The following is a 21,519-nucleotide window of genomic DNA, read 5'->3' on the forward strand; positions in this document are numbered from 1 at the left end:
AGGGAGAAAATAATAGAAAATTGTACACATAAATATCAACCAATGGTGGGTATTTATAGATAAGGTGGTGTCTCTTTGTTAACAGGCACAACCACTTCCAATAGGTTGCAATGGTTGGTTATAATCAAAGTGGTGTCCCATCGTTATTAGATGTGTTTGTTCATTTGAGATACAATAGTTTAGAGTAGTTGCATCTATTGGTTATAAACACTCCTAAAACATCACCTTACCCGAATCGACACAACCTTTCACACCAAAATATTCTTGTTACAACCAACATATAGTTGATATTCACATGTTGTAGTCTAATGTGATATACATAGACACGTTGCAAATAAGTTACATTCACACATCTTTCTAACAATTATAATGACCAAAATACCCCTATTTTGACCTACACCGAGCAAAGTAAGAAACCCGATATACCCGCCACGTTGGTGAGAAGCAGAGGTCGTTAACCGGTCGAGCAAAAACGTGGCCACCAAGATGAACATTGTCTTCACGAATCCAACGGCCATAGTCGCAAGTAGTTTGTTGGTTTCATTTGTGATTCCCATTTTTTCGAAGATTCGGGGGCTGTACAAAACGACGACGTCTATGCCGGACGATTGCTGGAAGAAGTGAATTCCGATGCCGACGATCAATATGTGATGGACGGCCGGTGTGGGATGGAGAAACAACTCTTTCCACACAGCCTCGTCGTGGCTGCATTTTTGGGGCGTGACGACATCATCGTTGTGATACCCCTCGATTCCAGAGCCACGGGTGATCAAGTTCGAGCACAGATCCGAGGGATACCAAACAATTAATATTTAATGGGAACATAGATGACAAAATGAAATAAGAAATATAATTTAAGCTGAAGGAAAATCTAAAGTAAAAACCTTTAAAATTAAATATTTACAATCCTCCAATAATAAAGATTAAATAATCCAAACTCCAAAACCTTCAATTAATTAACAAAATAGTATAAATAGTTATCAACTACATTCCAAAATAAGTGCAAACACAATTTAACATGTGTAAAACTAAATCATGCATCCCAGAAAGGATTTAGAATCCTAATTATAGTCCATTAAATTGGCAAAGTAAGACTATGCACTTAACTCCTCCGAACAGTGCCATAACGGATACAATATATGACAGATTAAATCATCAGTTAATCCCAACTAAGCACACATATAATTAAACATCAGTATGCTTATAGCACAGCTGCAAAACATGATTTATAATTTTAAATCATGCAGAGAAATTAACTTGCTAAAACAATAAGCAGTTATAAGATAAGATCCAACCATCCTCATACAGGTTTAATTTTAACCTTAAATCAATTCCATCTGTAATGTTTGAATACCACCATGCTTCCCATTATTTTTCTAAGTCTTAAACAGTGTATTAAATCATCCAATAGGCTTTAAACAGTTTTAGAAAACTCAATCTCAACCAAACAGACCATAAAAATCCAGTTTCACATATTAACAAGAGAAAGAGAAGGCTCTGAAACAAAAGAGCCTTCTCCATCTCAAGGAGAGCCTTCTCCATTTCAAGGAAAGCCGTAGTCTGTTCTTCTGTTGTCTTCTCCGACTCCGGTGGTTTCTAGTCTTTGAATTCAGTTTTATTACATGTTTTAAAGTCCCATCCTCATCCCAGATTGATCACAAGACAGAGTTATACAACTAAGAATTTAATTACACATCAATGTTTAAAACAACGACAACCATATATAAACTGAACTTGTAACAACTGAGAAACAGATTTAATTCAATGATGCTAAAAACTGATTCAACATGTATAAACGATGTAATTAAGATTTAGTTTAATTCTTGGAGTCTTCCTAAGCATGCATAGAACACAGATTAAAGGGATAGAATAGAACAGAACTTGCCTTTGAGACTTTGGATACAAAATCTTTAATTGTTGCCTCTATCTTCTCTGGCCACGTTGGTTGTGTTAAACAGCCCTTGCTGCTCCTATTATAGTCCAGTAGCACACACAAAACTTCCCTCCTTGATTCTGTTTTGTGAATCACCCAAGTTCACTCTCTGGTTCTCTCTCTGTTTCCCCTCTGTATCTTACAGTCTCTGTTCTTTTTTACAGAACTTACGTTTATTTTACTAACCCTAAACCACCGTATTGCATATATTTATAGGTGTATTTTAAGAACCCTAATCCATGAATAATTAGACTAAGCCCTAACTCCAATCCTAGTCGGCCCATGAAACTATCTATGTTTCCCTATGGCGGCTTACCTATACGTGAATTATAATCCAAAGTTAACTGTAACAAAAAAAAAAAAATTCAATAATTAAATCAATGCAATAATTTAAAATCCAATTAATGAAAATAAAATCCAATTAATGAAAATACATAATTAAAACCCAATTAAATAATTAAATACACTTAAACAATTAATTCTAATTAAATAATTAGAAATAACTCAATTAATTCAATTTAATCACCACAATAAAACAATTAAACAATTAATAAAATAAAAATGCAGTTAAATCAAAAATTAAATACCAGAAATATCCTTTTAATATTAGGGGTATTACATTCTTCCCCCCTAACAAAATGAATTCCGTCCTCGGAATTCGCTCTTACCTTCTTCCAATATTTCTGGAAACTACGAGCGAACGACATCCTCCCGTTCCCAAATGGACTCAACCTCATTGTGATGACTCCACTGAATATGAACTAATGGAATAACCTTGTTACGAAGAATGTGATCCCGCCGATTGACAATACGACACGGTGGCTCCAAATAAGTTACATCCGACTGCAACTCAATCTTCCCAACATCGATATGCTGATACCGATCCTCATCTCACAGAAAGTTCCGTAACATGGAAACATGGAATACATTGTGTACGCGATCCAAATTATCCGGAAGTGCCAATCGATAAGCGACAGCTCCAACGCTATCCGTAATCATGAATGGACCGACAAACCGCGGAGACAACTTCCCTTTCTTCCCAAAGCGCATTACACCCTTCATAGGCGACACTTTGAGGAGAACCTGATCCCCAACCCGAAACTCCAAAGCACGTGTGCGACGCTTCGCATAACTTTTCTGCCTATTCTGGGCAGTGCGCATGCGATTCCGAATAAGAGCTATCTTCTCAGAAGTATTCTTGATGAACTTAGGACCTAAGAATCTACTCTCACCAACCTCCATCCAACAAACAGGCGATCGACACGGTCGGCCGTATAACACCTCAAATGGTGCCATCCCAATTGTCTTCTGGAAGCTATTGTTATAAGCAAACTCCACAAGCAGTAAATAATCCTCCCAGTGGCCTTTGAAATCAAGAACGCATGACCGAAGCATATCCTCCATAATCTAATTAACCCTCTCAGTCTGTCAATCAGTCTGAGGATGATAAGCAATACTAAGGTGCAACTCTATACCCAAAGCCTGCGGAAAACTCTTCCAGAATTCAGACACAAAGCTCGAATCCCTGTCCAATATAATAGACAATGGAATGCCATGCAACTTCACAATCTCAGTAATGTAAAGTCTCGCCAACTGCTCCGAAGTGAAGTCAGTGTGAATAGGCAAGAAATGAGCTGATTTCGTCAGTCTGTCCACGATAACCCAAATGGAATTGTGATCCCAGAAGGAATTTGGCAATCCTTCCACAAAATCCATAGAAATGCTCTCCCATTTCCACTCCGGTATCGGCAGTGGCTGTAGAGCTCCTGGCGGCCTCTGATGATCAACCTTGACCATCTGACAAGTACTACATCGTGAGACAAAAAGAGCAATGTCCCTCTTCATACTTGCCCACGAAAACTGTCGCTTCATATCCTGATACATATTGTCGCCTCTTAGATGAACAGATTACTCAGAGTGGTGAGTCTCAGTCATCACATCCTTCCTCAAATCATCAGTAGAAGGTACCACTAACCGTCCCTTGTACCTCAAACCTCCATCAGCCCCAACATAGTAGAGTGGAACCTCTCCGGAAGCTATCTCTGCAACTTTGTCAATACACTGCTGATCCATGAGTTGTGTCTTCAAAACCTTGTGAATGATAGAAGGTGTAACTACCATATAAGCCATGAAAGCATCCGACAACTCATCCACTGTCTTTAAAGCATTCTACTCAGTAGTGAATAGAGTAGAAAGACTATCAACGGGTCGGCGACTGAGTGTATCTGCCACCACATTCGCTTTTCCCGGATGATATTATATAGAGAAGTGATAGTCTTTCACAAACTCTAGCCATCTACTGTGATACCCCTCAGATCCGAGACACGGGTTGATCAGGCCCAGGCCCAAACCCGAGGGAATATCAAACAATTAAAGTCTTTAAAACGAACACAGATGACAAAATGAATTTAAGAACTAAAGTTTAAGCTGAAAGAATCTAAAATAAAATCCTCAAATAATAAAGATTAAGTAATCCAACTCCAAAACCTCCAAGGGTATAACTCGGGAATCCATCTCTAGTGGACCCCTAATAATAAACCAAACAGTAATAAAATAATTGATAAGACATTCAGAAATAATCTACGAAGAGAAGTCCTACATCATCAGTAGAGTGAATAAAATCTCTGCTCAGCACGAACACGTCTAAGTCTGGAACTGTCGTGTACCTGAAAAAAATAGAAGTGGGTCAGGCCCACGAACAAGTTTTATCCTACTACAATCCAAGCAGAGACTCGATACGCATGTACATTCTAACCAACTCGACAATAGCTAATAGTCCGTATGTATATATATAATCACACTAAAGGACTCTCACTGGACTACAGGCCGGTCTCAACCTGAATAGAGGCAACATGCAAAAACGCACACGAAGTAGGCATATATACCTAAACCTAAATAGGGTACACCTCCAACCATCGTAGCCAGCTATGCATCCCAATGCATATACGCTCCCTGACTAACGACTCTGAGACTCAGACTCATATAGTGGTGCCATAAAAATATATTTAAAATCATATCCTATCCATCCATAAGAAATCCAGTTGGCCATTCAGCTTGTGCAGCTTCTTTGACTCAACCCAGCTAACAAGTAATCCAGCTAGTCATTCAGCTTGTGCAGCTTCTTTGACGTAGATTTAATATAAGTAGGATTTTATTTATAATCCATTCCCTTATTCCAATACAGGTTGGATTTAGTACTTTTGAAACTAAACCATCCCTGGTATGTCACCGTCCTATACCGGTGCATACAATCCAATCCATCCAGCAGTTGATAGAATAAATACGAATAATAACTACCAACTAATCCATTAAGTCCACAATTGATAATAAAACATAGTAGTAAATTTAAACATCAATTGTTCCACAAGTGAGCACAATAAAGTTACGTATTTTAACATACTGGCATTACACTACTCAACCAAATAATCCAGCCATTGATAGTACAACAGTATATGCAAATATCAACTTATTCCCACTATCCTTATAATTGAGAGAACATGATTGAAGTCTATATCAATTAACTCCACAGCAAGTGTGATACCCCTGAATTTCCGAATGCGGGTTGGCCAGGCCCACGCCCGAATACCCGAGGATATCAAAACAAATTGATAATAAATGAACACAGAGTACAAAAGAATAAAGAAGAATAAATAAAATGTTGACAAGAAACTAAAACAATAATCTAATAATAAACCTCAGAATATATTTCCATTAATTAATAAACTCTTCTGATACAACTGATCCTCCAAAATACAACTCGGGAATCCATACTGTGTGGACTCTTAGAAAATCCAAACTAAACAAATGACAGCAATAACTGTCTAAATCAGGAAACTGAATCGTAAAGGAACTCCTATGTAGCATCGGAAGAATGAAGTAGACTGATCCCTACTCAGCACGAACAACCTCTACTTCTGACAAACACCTGAAAAATAATGGTGGGTCAGGCCCACAAACAAGTTCTACTTTACTACAGTCCAAGCAGAGATCCGATACACATATACATCCTAGTCAATCCAACAGTAACTAGTAGTTCGTATATATATATATACACACACTAAAGGAACCTCACTAGACTATAGGGTTGTCTCAACCTGAATAGTAGGTAACATGCAAAACGCACATATAGTGGGCATGAATACCTAAACCTACCAGGGTACACAACTACACTATATCTAGCTATACATCCCTGGTAATATACGCACCCTAACCATTGATCCTGAGACTCAAGCTCATATCATGGCACCATACTTATATATATAAAATCTAGTAACCATCCTATCCAGTATAAATTAATCCTTCATAAGTCATTCAACTTGTTCAGCTGACCTGACTTGAATATAAGTAGGACTTAACATTTTAGTTAATCCATTCCCTTATATAATAAATTAATCCTCCATAAGTCATTCAACTTGTTCAGCTGACTTGATTTGAATATAAGTAGGACTTAACATTTTAGTTAATCCATTCCCTTATATAAAATAGGTAGGACTTAACTGATAAGTTAATCCGTCCCTAGAATGCCACTGTCCCATACCGGTGTATTAAATCACACAATTTAACAATTGATGTAACGATTAAAGAAATACATCAAACAATCCAGAAATAACTATGATAATATAACTTCAAGTTATCACAAAATAGGAATGACTTATTATTTATTTAAGTTTCCTATATCATATGTCCTACATAAACTGAATCTTATACATATGATGATATTTAATTATACCGTTAAATAATCATTCTCCATATCCAATTCATCCTACACATTTAATCTCAATTGTTAAAACATATTAAAAGATTAAATTCATTCGTTTCTTTAAAACATTCAAATAGCAAGCATCATTATGATTGAGTCTATTTAAATTTATTTAAACTCAAACCTAGTTCCTATTTAATGTTCAGGAATCCTAGGCATGTTTCTACGTTCCATCATTCCACCGATATGAAATATACATAATTTAAACATGTAAAAATTCACACCGGAAATCAAATCAAAATCATGCATTTATCAATTCAAAACACAAGAACAGATATGAACCAAATTCATAAAACCTATGTTCTAATCCAATTAAACATGCATAATTATTTAATTTTATGTGTTTAATAAATCCTGAAATTTTCTAGGCATGTATAGAAACACGAATCAAAGGGAAAGAGATAGAAGAAGAACTTGCCTTAAATTTTCGGATTGAAAGTTAAACTTCTTCTTCCTTGATCTTCTCTCTACAGGGTTTTTCTCCTCATTCCTTCCTTTTCCTCCTTCCCTCTTTAACACTATCTCTCCAGTATATATCACGTGAATATTTCTAACCCCCTTTTACAACCTATAGCTATATATTTATAGGCTAAATAAAATAACCCTAACCATTTTCCCAATCCAAGTCAACTAAAAAAGAATGAAAATAAAAATATTAAAAAGGTAAGCAAAATATGTTACGTATATAATTTATGTATATATTTATTAAATAAATAAATTATACACATTCCATTATTTATTAATGGATTATCTAATAATATTTAAGTTACCATAATATTATAAAGTAACTTAAAACATAACACGTATCAAATCTATGTATATTTTTATTATTTAAATAAACATATACATCAGATTAAATATTACTACCCAAATTACCATAAAAGTAATTAATAAATTACTTTCTCTTTTATATATATATTAAAAAGGTAAGTAAAATATGTTACGTATATAATTTATGTATATGTTTATTAAATAAATAAATTATACACATTCCATTATTTATTAATGGATTATCGAATAATACTTAAGTTACCATAATATTATAAAGTAACTTAAAACATAACACGTATCAAATCTATGTATATTTTTATTATTTAAATATAAAACATATACATCAGATTAAATATTACTACCCAAGTTACCATAAAAATAATTAATAAATTACTTTCCTTTTTATATATGTATATAATATATATCTATATATACACATACATTATCCATGGGTAATAATTCATACACATCCAACCTCCTATCCAAGTAGTCCATGGGACCCAATTGGTTGGCCCATTACTACTAACCATAACCATAAAAAAAATAAAAAAATAAAAAAAATAATAAAAGAAAAGAAAATGTTTAATTTACAATTAATCAAAACACCATTTAAGCACATAATCTAATTAAACAATTAACACATAGACAAATACAAATAATACATAGACACATAATCAAATAATCAAGTAATACCTAATTCAATTAAACACATAAGCAATTAGTCAAATAATTAATTAAATAATTAAAAAATACAATTAAAACAAATAAATAAATACCGAAACTATCCTTTTAAAATTAGGGGTATTACAGTAAATGTATTAAATCTTGACCAGTTACTGTGCTCATAATTTCATTCCAACAATTGATGCGATAAATAAGACAATTTAAACACCAATCATTCCATAGCAAGCATAGGAAAAATATATCAATTTTAACATGCTTAATTTATGTCCTAAAAACATGATTAATAACTGATAATTATCCACAGAAAGTTTCTACAACAATTTAAGCAATTTTATCCACCTGCATTCAAGAACAGTTCGCATATCTTGCTATAAACTGTTTACGGTTCAATCCTATAAACCCTAAGTAAACTGTTATTCCTTCCCACACCCTCTGGAGTCTTTATATGATCACAGAATTCATTTAATCTCTCATGTACAGTCCCTGAATGTCCCAAACAGACAAAAAACTCAGCCCAAAAGCAAAATTCGTCGAAAATTGCATCAAAAGGGGAAGGAGCCGCCTCCCTCACATGGGAAGCCGCCTCCCCCTTGTGTGGAGCCGGCTCCACTCCATGTGGAGCCACCTCCACACACCCTAGAGCCGACTCCACCTTGTGTGGAGCCGCCTCTTCCTCCTTTCTCCCTCTCTGCTTGTTTTCCTTCATCGTTTTCATCTTCGGCGACTTCCACCACCTCCGTCCTCCATGGTTAGGGTTCCTAGAGGTCTAAACTAGGTTCTAGAATGTCCATGGGACAAATTAATTCTTAATACAACTCCTAACATCAACATAAACATGCACTGTGTAAAAAGAATTTAATCCGAGAAATCTATCATTACCGTAATCCCACTGTTTCAAACAACTCAACTATGCATCCAGATTTAATCTAGTGTTCTCCTAAGGTGTTCCAGAATAATAAATCTCCTTACACATCAATGGACATGAATTAGAAAAAGAATTATGCAAGAAAGCATTTAAATCAATAATACAGAACTTGAAAACATGTCCTAGTTACAGTATCTTAAACATGCAACTTAGTTTAATTTTAATCCTTATATGTTCCTGGAGTTGTATTAGACCTGTAAAGAACACGAGCAAATGAGAGAGAGTTAGGTATAGAACTTGCCTTTAGCCTTGCACAGTCATCTTCCTACGTTCTCCGGCAACATCCTACTGAAATCCTTCTCTGTTCTCTCTCTACCTCCACTGTCGTGAATAGTTTTTTTTTTCTTCTAAAAACCCTAAGCAGACTTAATACTTATATTTATAGGTTTATGCAGAACCTAAAATCAGGCCAAACCCTACAATGAATCCTAACCGGCCCATAGAGAATCTTAATTAAAATCTACGTCGGCTACCAGACTTAACTTCTAAAACAAAACCCTAAACTAACACAATTAACACAATTTAAAAAAAAAATGAAATTAAAACAATTAAATCCACAATTAAGACAACTAATTAAACAAAACAATTAATCAATTAAGTAAAACAAAAACCAAACCATGAAATAAACACACAATTAAAATAACCAATGTAAACTAATTAAATCAAATAAAAACCAATTAAACAATTAAATAAATGTCAGGACTATCATTTTAAAATTAGGGGTATTACATCTACGCTGTCTCATATTCAGCTCCCACTGAGTGAACAAGTACTGCAGACTCTTGTGATCACTAAATAATCTGAAGGACTCACCCAACAGATAATGCCTCCAAATGCATAAGGCAAAGACCACAGCTGCCAACTCCAAATCATGCGTTGGACAATTAAGCTCGTGAGGCTTAAGCTTCCGAGATCCATACGAAATCGGTCGCTCCTTCTATATCAAAACACATCCAAGACCCTGCAAAGAAACATCCGTGTAGACCAGATACTCTATCCCGCTCTGTGGGGTAGATAAAACCGGTGCAGAAGTCAACTTAGTCTTCAGCTCATCAAAAGCTCTCTGGCAATGTTCATCCCACACGAACTGTACACCGTTCTTAGTCAGATGAGTGGTGGTCCTGCTATCTTTGAGAACCCCTAGATGAACCTCCTGTAATATTCTGCCAAACTGTGGAAACTCCGAATCTCGATAGGTGAAGTAGGTTGTCCCCACTCAACCACTGCTGAAACCTTGGCTGGATCCACCGCTATTCCCCTTTCTGACACCACGTGACCCAGAAACTTCACCTCCCGCTGCCAAAATTCATACTTCTCGAATTTGGCATACAACTGGTGTTCACGAAGCGTCTGCAAGACTATCCGCAGATGTCTAGCATGATCGTCCTCTGACCTCGAGTAAATCAAAATGTTATCTATGAAGACAATGACAAACGGATCCAAATAGGCCTTGAAGACCCTATTCATCAAATCCATGAAGACTGCTGGTGTATTCATCAACCCGAACGGCATCACTCGAAACTCATAAGATCCGTATCTTGTGAGAAACGCTGTCCTCGGCACATCCTACTCCTGAACCCGAAGTTGATGATATTCAGACCGCAGATCAATCTTAGAGAAGTACGTAGCTCCCTTCAATTGATCAAAAAGATCATCAATCCTCAGTAACGGATACTTGTTACGAATAGTAACCTTGTTCAACTCCTTGTAATCTATACACAAGTGGAGCGAACCATCCTTCTTCTTCACAAATAGCACTGGTGCTCCCTAGGGTGAAGTACTCCTGTGAATGAAACCCTGGCTGAGTAGCTATTGAATCTGATCCCTCAGCTCTCGCATCTCCACTGGTGCCATCCTATACGGTGCCCTAGCAATAGACGTAGTGCCTGGAGCTAAGTCTATCACAAAGTCGATCTCGCGACTAGGCGGCAACCCTGGAACCTCTTGGAATACACCCAGAGAATCCTGTACAATTGATATGCTATCCAATGATACAGTAATCCCCTCCTCCGTCTCCTACTCTATCCGAAACAAATAGGTGCTAGTGTCCCCGCTAGAACGTGGCATAACAACGACGTAAAATATCCTGACTAGGTATGGTGAACACAATAGACCTTTCCAAAACAAATAACTTGAGCATGACAGTGATAACTAATCCATCTCAAGTATCACGTCATACGTGTGCATGTCCAGGACCAAAAGATTTATTAGAAATCTGAGTCTACCAATATCTAGTGTCACAGGCCCATCCTCTCATGAGAAAAAGGCAGTATTGCACAACGGGTAAAAAAATATCTTGAGGTCTATTGCATATGTGTGTCACCAACCAATCTATAAAAATCCCTTGTGTCCGAATACTCCGTAGAGCAAAACACATAAGGTAACACGAAATGCTCCGCAATCATCCCATTTAGACTATCCTTTTATCCTGGGAATTCCACCTTCTAAACCGAACCAACCATATTGATTTACACAAGTTTTTTTATAACCCTTGGTAATCATCTTGTGTGATACCCCTCGGATTCGAGACACGGGTTGATCAGGCCCAGGCCCAAACCCGAGGGAATATCAAACAATTAAAGTATTTAATACGAACACAGATGACAAAATGAATTTAATAAATAAAGTTTAAGCTGGAAGAAACTAAAAGTAAAAAATCCTTTATAATTAAATACTTAGAATCTAATAATCCAAAACTCTATCAGTTTAACAACTCGGGAATCCATCTCTAGTGGACCCCTAATAAAAATCCCAAACTGAATGAAAGTAACAACTAAAACATAAAATCCAAATCTAATATCTGCAAAGAAGTCCTACGTCGTCGGTAGAATGGAAGATCGTCTCTGCTCAACACGAACAAGCTCTAGACTGGAAATGTCCGATACCTGAAAAATGATGAGTGGGTCAGGCCCACATGCAAGTTCTATACTACTACTACCCAACCAGAGACCCGATACGCATGTACATCCTAACCAATCCAACAATAGCTAATAGTCCGTAGATAAGTATATATAATCACACTACAGGACTCTCACTGGACTACAGGCCTGTCTCAACCTGACTAGTAGGCACCATGCGAAAACGCACCCAAAGGTGGGCATGACTACCTAGTCCTAGCAGGGTACACATCCAACCATCATAGCCAGCTATGCATCCCAATGCATATACGCTCCCTAACCAACGACTCTGAGACTCAGGCTCATATCGTGGCATCATAAAAATATATTTAAATTCCATTCCAAACCAAAAGTGTCACTCAACTATTTAGTGATCTGACACAAAATATAGGTAGGACTTAACTTTTGTAGTTAATCCGTCCCTTAATCCAGAGTAGGTAGGACTTAGCATTTTTGAGCAAATCCCCCTAGTATGACACCGTCCCATACCGGTGCATACAAACCATCCATCCAGTATTGATAATATATATATGATAGCATAACATATCAATATCAACATATCCAATCATAAGCATAACAAGAATGTTTAATTAGCATGCTTGTTCAATACATCCAGTACCTGGTTCTCTGACAAATTTTTAAATGCAGAGAAGAAATATAACTATCCTGTAACTCACAATAAGCATAATAATAATAACAATAGTATATACATGCTTACTTGTAATTACTCCACAACATCCCACAAGTTGACATAAACAAATTCTTGGTAACATCAACTAGTTCCTTATTAAGTATTAACTGAATTTATATTAGTTAATAGGCTTAATCCCATACCCCTGTTATATGATTTACATATCAAACTCCTAATTCAGTTACTAATTTAAAATTAATCAACTTGAATCATCTACAAAATTTCAACCATGTAAACTTCCTTAAAAGTGTCTTACTGTCACTTATGAATATATATAATCATTCTGTAATCTAATAAACTTAACTTAAATTACAGAAAGATGATTTAACAATATTACCATTCCCAGATAAATTGTAACTCATAGGGTTATGCACTTAAAATCCTCTGCCTCCAAGAACAGTCCACAAGTTCACCTGAAACTATAACAGTTTAAATCTACCGATTTCTTTGTAATTTATTATGTATCATCACACCTTCAGAATTTCTAATAGGACTTAGATGCTACTAAAACATCCCTGCATAGCTCCTAATAGCATCTGAAAACACCAAATTCTGAAACCCGTAGCCAAAACTATCACTGAAAAGGCGAAAAACTGAAACCTGTTGAAGGAGCCGGCTCCACTTTGTGTGGAGCCGCCTCCACTACCAAGTAGAGCCAGCTCTACTACAAAGTAGAGCCTGCTCCACTTTTTAATTGAGCCTGCTCTACTTGAAATAGAGCAGGCTCCTTCCCCTGTGCGTTGTTTTTCCAATTCCGGCGGTGTCCGGCTGTGTTGATCTTCCAAACCAAATTTCTTACTGATTAAAATTAAGTCCTTGGGTGTTCAAAAGTTAATTAACTTCCTTGATAAAAAATAACATTCAGTGGGAACAAGAATTAAACAAAATAATTTAAAAACGCTCAACATGTACCTAAAAGAAAACATGTTGTTCAACTTCTTCTCCAACTCCGGCAACTTTGTTCCTCCAACCCAAGTTTCCTATGGATTAAAACTAAGTCCCAAAGGGCTCTAAAGTTATTTAAGTTCATTACTTGTTAATCAAATTCAATTAAAACAAGAACAAGCACAAACAGTTTCATCACGAACGGAAAATACATACAAGAACCCATACTGTTTGAAACAAATAGTTACGACCAAATTAATTTAGCTTTATTTCTTCCTGGAACTGAATTAGAGATGCAAAGAACACAGGACAAAGAGATAGAGTTAGTAATAAAACTTGCCTGTGAGATTCGGTTCAAAAATCTCAACGTCTTTCTTCTAAGTTTTCTGGCGAACTACCTTCTCCTAACTCCCCTGATACTTCTGCCTCCAATACGTGTGGTTAGGGTTCTAAACCCTTGGCAGTCTTATATAGATATATATATAGGCCAACTAAACCTAGGTGCAATTAAACCCTAATCCTATTACTAGGCAGAAAAAAAAACAAGTCGGCTAAATACGTGGCTTCCCTAAACTGATAAAACCCTAATTTAATAAATAAAATATTTAACTTAATTCAAATAAATGCTAACTAACATAAACAACCAATTTAAAATAAAACAAATAATCAATTTAAGCAATTAAAGCAAAACAAAAATTTAACTAAATAGCAATTTAAATAAACAAACAAACACAATAACTACAAATAACCAACTAAAATAAACTAAAAACACAATTAAACATTTAAATAAATTCCAGAACTATCCTTTTAAAATTAGGGGTATTACATCTTGTCTCATCACAACCTACTTACAAGCAATTATTTGTTTACCTGTTCAAAACCAATCACTCCACTGTGATCAGTCATTTATTATCACAACATACACATTCCAATACAGTTTAATAAAACCATATGTGTATATAACATAAAAATGCCATCACACAACACAGTAAGATAGCCAAAAAACCCCAAGTTCACTTTATTAAAAACTTTTCCAAACCATAAGCTATCAAACGAATAATCGTAACTATTCTTAATAAAATACTAATGTACGTTGTTACTCAAGAATTGACTCTAGAGGGGGGGTGAATAGAGTCAATGGCCAATTTTTGTAATTTATAGAAATACAATTTCTAATTAACAATATAACCTATTGTGCAATAATCAACATATGAAATCAAGATATGAAAGTAAACAATTTATAGCACAATTATAAAAGAGATAAGGGAAGAGAAATTGCAAACTATAACACGGCGATTTTTGCGAGGTTCGGAAAACTCCTACTCCTCGGCTCAAGATCCCTCTTGAGACTTCCCAATCCAATATAGTTTCTCCTTACGGGTGGAGAGCAAACCTTGATTAGAAGTAACTCCTTGCTAAGAGAAAACCTCTCTTAGTCTTCCTTTGGGTCACACCAACCCTTACAATATCCTTGCTAAGAGACCACCTCTCTTAGTTTTACATAGGCCACACCAGCCCTTACAATTTCTTTACTAAGGGAAACTCTTCCTCTTAGTCTTACAACAGATTTGTAGATAGAATTTGTAGTACAAGAAATCCTCTCAAGAACTGATACAAATCAAACCTCACAATAGAGTATATATGAAGTCAAGTGAAGCTCAAACTCTAAGTATGAAATGTATGAGAGATGATGAGGAAAAAATGCAGAACAAAAGCTCTGTATAATGGTAGAGCAAAAAGCTCTCTTGGATGCACTTGAATGGATGTTCTTGAATGCTCTCTCAAGTAGTATAATAGAGCAGAAACTCTATGAAGATTAAAATAAGAGCAAAAACCCTTTTGATCTTTTACTAGAATCTCTCAAAAATAGAATAAGCGTGAAATGAGAGAGAAGAAGAGAAGATGAGAACAAAAGCTCTCTTGCAATGTAATGTCTCTCAAAATGGTAGGTGCATTCAGCATGCTAGCCCTCTGTATTTATAGAATTTTGAGACTCAATATAGCTGTTACAGGTTGTTGGGATCAATTAATGAAAATATTTCCGTTGCAGTTCAAAACCCCAGAAGGAGCCTGCTCTGTAAACAAGAGAGCCTGCTCTTTGTTCATTTTCTTTAGAAAGAGCCTGCTCTTATAAAAATGTGAGCCTGCTCTTTGTTCATTTTCATTAGAAAGAGCCTGCTCTTGTAAAAACTTGAGCCTGCTCTTTATTTTGAAGATGCATTTTTCGTAGCTTACTTGGAACAAAAAAGAGCCCTCTCTTTCTTTTAATTGAGCCTTCTCTTTTTAATTGAGCCCTCTCAAATACTGAAGTTGTGGAAAAGAGCCTTCTCTTTTTTTTAATTGAGCCCTCTCTTTTCTTTGAGCCTTCTCTAATTTTTTGTTAAAAAGCCTACTGGAATTGAAAGAGCCTTCTCTTTTATTTCATGGAGCCTTCTCCATCTCATTGAGCCTTCTCCATCTCATTGAGCCTTCTTTAATTTTTCATGGAGCCTTCTCTATTCTTTGAGTCTTCTCTAATTCCCATTGAGCCTTCTCTAAATTTCATTGAGCAGGCTCTATTTGCCTTGAGAGAGCTGGCTCTATTTCTTATAGAGGTGGCTCTTGCTTCATGAAGGCTGCTGCTAAATTAGATTGGACAGAAAAAGTGCATGACTTCAAATAGACATAACTCAGTCCATGAAACTCCAAATGAGGTGAAATTTAAGTCTGAATTTATTGCCTTGAAGTCAGCTTTCTAATGCCACTTGACTTGCTCAAAAATTCTAAACACAGAAATGGTTATGGCCATTTTAGTGAAACCTAGTCAGAATTTTCGCAGAGCAGAATCAGTCATCTTGTGATGGTTATATCTCTCTTAATTCAAATCCTTTTTAGGTGAAATTTGAGTCTAAACTCAAGAGCTCGAAGTCAGCTTTCTAATTCCACTGGCTTTATGTAAAAATTCCAACTACACAAATAGTTATAGCATTTTGAGTGCAAGCTGGTTTGGAAATTTTCTAGGCTGAAAATTGCTTCTTTTGAGATATTCATTTTTCTAGCACCTAGGACTTTGATGAATGATTCAATTTAGTTCAAGGCCTGTTTCGAGGAGTCTAGGGACATATGAAGATGTTAAATTTCAAGTGCATTGTGTCCTAGAGTCATTTACCAAATTATGGCAATAAAGGCTTTAAAGATAAAATATAAAATTCAATGCCTTTTTCTTTTCTTTCTAGAGACCAAAATAAGTATTGTGATTAATGTGCATGGTCCTAGCATTTCTAGCTTAAGTTGAGTTCTTTCAAAGCTTATGTGAGCTTGAACTAACTCATTCTTAGCAAAGACTTCATATGTTAAATATATGTGTATTGAAGTTCAAAGTCTATTGCTAATGATGTAGGAGCATATGATGTATGATATGCATGGTCCTATAGAGATGAGCTTCAAATGAATTCAAGAATACTTTGACATTAAATCTTAAGCTCTCACCATCTTATCTACCCCTTTTCTTCATTTTTGACCATGATCGTTTAGGCTTGATGAAGACTTGCTTTCTTTCTTTGAAATGCTTTGTGTGATCTTTGAAGTCCGAACTTTTCTTCAATTTCTTGCAACTTTGAGGCTTCCTTGAATCCATAGCTTGAGTATTTGTAATGCTTGGAATGGATCTTCTAGCTCAACATTGAGGATTGAATATTGATCAACTATATATCACTCAATGAAAACATTAGTACTTAAACATCATTAATGGTTTGTAATCATCAAAACATAAGATTGACCTTTAGATAAAATCCTTAGGCCAACATACGTGATTAAATCCATATTATACTTTTAGTAATATCTCCACTATTAGTAATAATTATTACTCTTAAAAGAGTTTTCCTCCTTTTGATTCGGTACCCTCCTACTTGGATGGCCCAACATCTCCTCGTTTAGGGCACTGCCTAGTAGTGTGGCCATACTCTCCACATGCATAGCAAGTACCCTTAAAAGTACCGAATGACCTCCTCTGCTGGTTAGCATGTGGCTGCTCCCGTCCTGCAGGTGGTCCCCTATTCTGTTGTCGTTGAGCTAACCCAAGACACTGATTGGATGCATGCCCATCCTCGCCGCAGCCAAAATAATGAACTTGAACCGCATTCTGCACCACTGGTTCTGCTTCGAGTGTTCGCTGCACGTGTGACTGATTCTGAAATGCAGTTGCGACGCCTGCAGCTACAGCCTGAGCAATAATGTACACTAACTGAGGAGAAAACTCTTGATTACTACTGTGACCATAGCCCCGATCCTAAGAACCTTGAGTCTGTTGTACATCCTCCTGGTTGGTACGCAACTAACCTCCTTCCCCTTGTTCCTTTTCTTGAAGCCTAAGCAGTTGTTGCTCTTCTTCACTTTACTGACGCCGCAGGCGATCTTGTCGCCTACGTGCCGCTCTCCTTTATCGACTGTTCATGTTCTGTCCTCTTCCAGCGTTAACCATACTGTTAACATAGAAAGACAGACATCAGTACGCTTTAAACCGAACTATAACGGAATACAACGAATCCTAAACTTAAGCTCTAAACAATAGAGAACGCTACGCGGAAGTCTTATACGATAGAATCCTAGAGACACTTGAACCTGGAGTGCTCTGATACCAACTGTGATACCCTTCGAATCTAGAGCCACGGGTGATCAAGTCTGAGCACAGATCCGAGGGATACCAAACAATTAATATTTAATGCGAACACAGATGACAAAATGAAATAAGAAATATAATTTAAGCTGAAGGAAAATCTAAAGTAAAAACCTTTAAAATTAAATACTTAAAATCCTCCAATAATAAAGATTAAAGAATCCAAACTCCAAAACCTTTAATTAATTAACAACTCGGGAATCCATCTAGTGGACCCCTAATAATAGTCCCAACTGTAAAATGAAACATAGCTAAAATCAATATCCAAAACTAATAAGATAGTAGTCCTACGTAGTCGGTGGAGTGAAAATCCGTATCTGCTCTGCACGATCAAACTCTAACCCTGGAACTGACGTGCACTTGAAAGATAAAAGAGTGGGTCAGGCCCACATGCAAGTCCTGATCTACTACGATCCAAACAGGAATCCGATACGCAGATACATTCTAGAAAGACTCAACAATATCTAGAGTAGTCCATTTATGTATAATTACACACTATAAGACGCTCACTAGTCCAAAAGGTCTGTCTTAACCTGAGTAGAGATACCATGCAAATCGCACATAATGTGGTCATGTATACCTAGACCTACCAGGGAACAACACCTCTGTCCAGCTATCCATCCTAGGCGATATACGCACCCTAACCATGGTCATGAGAGTCAAGCTCATATCATGGCATCATAACATAAATATATAAAATCCGTGTCCTCCTAATACAAAATATCATCCATCTGATATAGTGGCTTGATATCTGTATAACAATCCATCCCAAAAATCCAATTATGCCATTCAGTTATTTACTGACTTGACACTAACAGAAGACGGACTTAACTTTTATTGTTAATCCGAACCTCAATCCAGATTAGGTAGGCTTAGTGTCTGAACTAATTCATACCTAGTATGCCACCGTCCCATACCGGTACATACTACCCTCCATTTACCGTAGTTGACAAAACAGTATAAATAGTTATCAACTACATTCCAAAATAAGCACAAACACAATTTAACATGTGTAAAACTAAATCATGCATCCCAGAAAGGATTTAGAATCCTAATTACAGTCCATTAAATTGGCAAAGTAAGACTATGCACTTAACTCCTCCGAACAGTGCCATAATGGATACAATATATGACAGATTAAATCATCAGTTAATCCCAACTAAGCATACATATAATTAAACATCAGTATGCTTATAGCACAGCTGCAAAACATGATTCATAATTTTAAGTCATGCAGAGAAATTAACTTGCTAAAACAATAAGCAGTTATAAGATAAGATCCAACCATCCTCATACAGGTTTAATTTTAACCTTAAATTAATTCCATCTGTAATGTTTGAATACCACCATGCTTCCCATTATTTTTCTAAGTCTTAAACAGCGTATTAAATCATCCAGTAGGCTTTAAACAGTTTTAGAAAACTCATTCTCAACCAAACAGACCATAAAAATCCAGTTTCACATATTAACAAGAGAAAAAGAAGGCTCTGAAACAAAAGGGCCTTCTCCATCTCAAGGAGAGCCTTCTCCATTTCAAGGAAAGCCGTAGTCTGTTCTTCTGTTGTCTTCTCTGACTCCGGTGGTTTCCAGTCTTTAAATTCAGTTTTATTACATGTTTTAAAGTCCTATCCTCATCCCAGATTGATCACAAGACGGAGTTATACAACTATGAATTTAATTACACATCAATGTTTAAAGCAACGACAACCATATATAAACTGAACTTGTAACAACTGAGAAACAGATTTAATTCAATGATGCTAGAAACTGATTCAACATGTATAAACGATGTAATTAAGATTTAGTTTAATTCCTGGAGTCTTCTTAAGCATGCACAGAACACAGATTAAAGGGATAGAATAGAACAGAACTTGCCTTTGAGACTTTGGATACAAAATCTCTAACTGTTGCCTCTATCTTCTCTGGCCACGTTGGTTGTGTTAAACAGCCCTTGCTGCTCCTGTTATAGTCCAGTAGCACACACCAAACTTCCCTCCTTGATTCTGTTTTGTGAATCACCCAAAGTTCACTCTCTGGTTCTCTCTCTGTTTCCCCTCTGTATCTTACAGTCTCTGTTCTTTTTTACAGAACTTACGTTTATTTTACTAACCCTAAACCACCGTATTGCATATATTTATAGGTGTATTTTAATAACCCTAATCCATGAATAATTAGACTAAGCCCTAACTCCAATCCTAGTCGGCCCATGAAACTATCTATGTTTCCCTATGGCGGCTTACCTATACGTGAATTATAATCCAAAGTTAACTGTAACAAAAAAAAAAATCAATAATTAAATCAATGCAATAATTTAAAATCCAATTAATGAAAATAAAATCCAATTAATGAAAATACATAATTAAAACCCAATTAAATAATTAAATACACTTAAACAATTAATTCCAATTAAATAATTAAAAATAATTACCTATACGTGAATTATAATCCAAAGTTAACTGTAACCAAAAAAAATATTCAATAATTAAATCAATGCAATAATTTAAAATTCAATTAATGAAAATAAAATCCAATTAATGAAAATACATAATTAAAAGCCAATTAAATAATTAAATACACTTAAACAATTAATTCCAATTAAATAATTAAAAATAACTCAATTAATTCAATTTAATCACCACAATAAAACAATTAAACAATTAATCAAATAAAAATGTAATTAAATAAAAAATTAAGTACCAGAAATATCCTTTTAATATTAGGGGTATTACAATCGTACCAGTGTTTGGGAATGCCGGCGACTTCTTTTATTTCGACGAGTTTAAGTTGAGCCGCTTCTTTGGAGTCTGATGTTCTGTCGAGGACTTGCTTGGCGTTGTCGAGTCGACCCTGCATGACTAGCCAACGTCGTGACTCTGGCATGGCTAACACGTCGACTGCCAAGAAAATTGACGGAATGGCTTCAATTCCGAGCATGAGTTGCCAACCATATAACCCACATGACATCGTTTCACATGGAGGGTATACAATACACCCCCGCACGACATCATTTCACACAGAGGGTATACACCCCAATACTATATTGTTTAAAACGGGGGCATACTTGACATTTTAAATTCATAATTTCATTTTAATATAATATTAATATAATATCAAGGGCATTCTTATCATTTCGTAGTCACTTAACGGTTCTGTAACGGAAAGGGGGCAATGTGATTGTTTATTTTAGCGCAGGGTTTGTTTTTTTTTAATAATTGAGGGGGTTATATATAGTTTTTGTAAACAACAGGGGGACTTTGTGTTTTTAGCCCTATAATTAAAATACTACGTATAATTTTGGGCAAAATACAATAAACTCCCTC

The 21,519-nt window shown here is 35.8% G+C and overlaps 1 pseudogene; it reads right to left on the bottom strand.

Moving 5' to 3' along the window:
* Positions 1–394: 394 nt before the first annotated feature.
* LOC132314696 (polyol transporter 5-like) lies at positions 395–21,163 on the bottom strand (annotated as a pseudogene).
* Between the last annotated feature and the right edge of the window lie 356 nt (positions 21,164–21,519).

Source organism: Cornus florida, unplaced genomic scaffold (genome assembly GCF_030987335.1).
Source record: "Cornus florida cultivar Cherokee Brave unplaced genomic scaffold, ASM3098733v1 CherokeeBrave_3.0.0_Hap2_Chr06, whole genome shotgun sequence".
In the NCBI taxonomy this organism is placed as follows: domain Eukaryota; kingdom Viridiplantae; phylum Streptophyta; class Magnoliopsida; order Cornales; family Cornaceae; genus Cornus; species Cornus florida.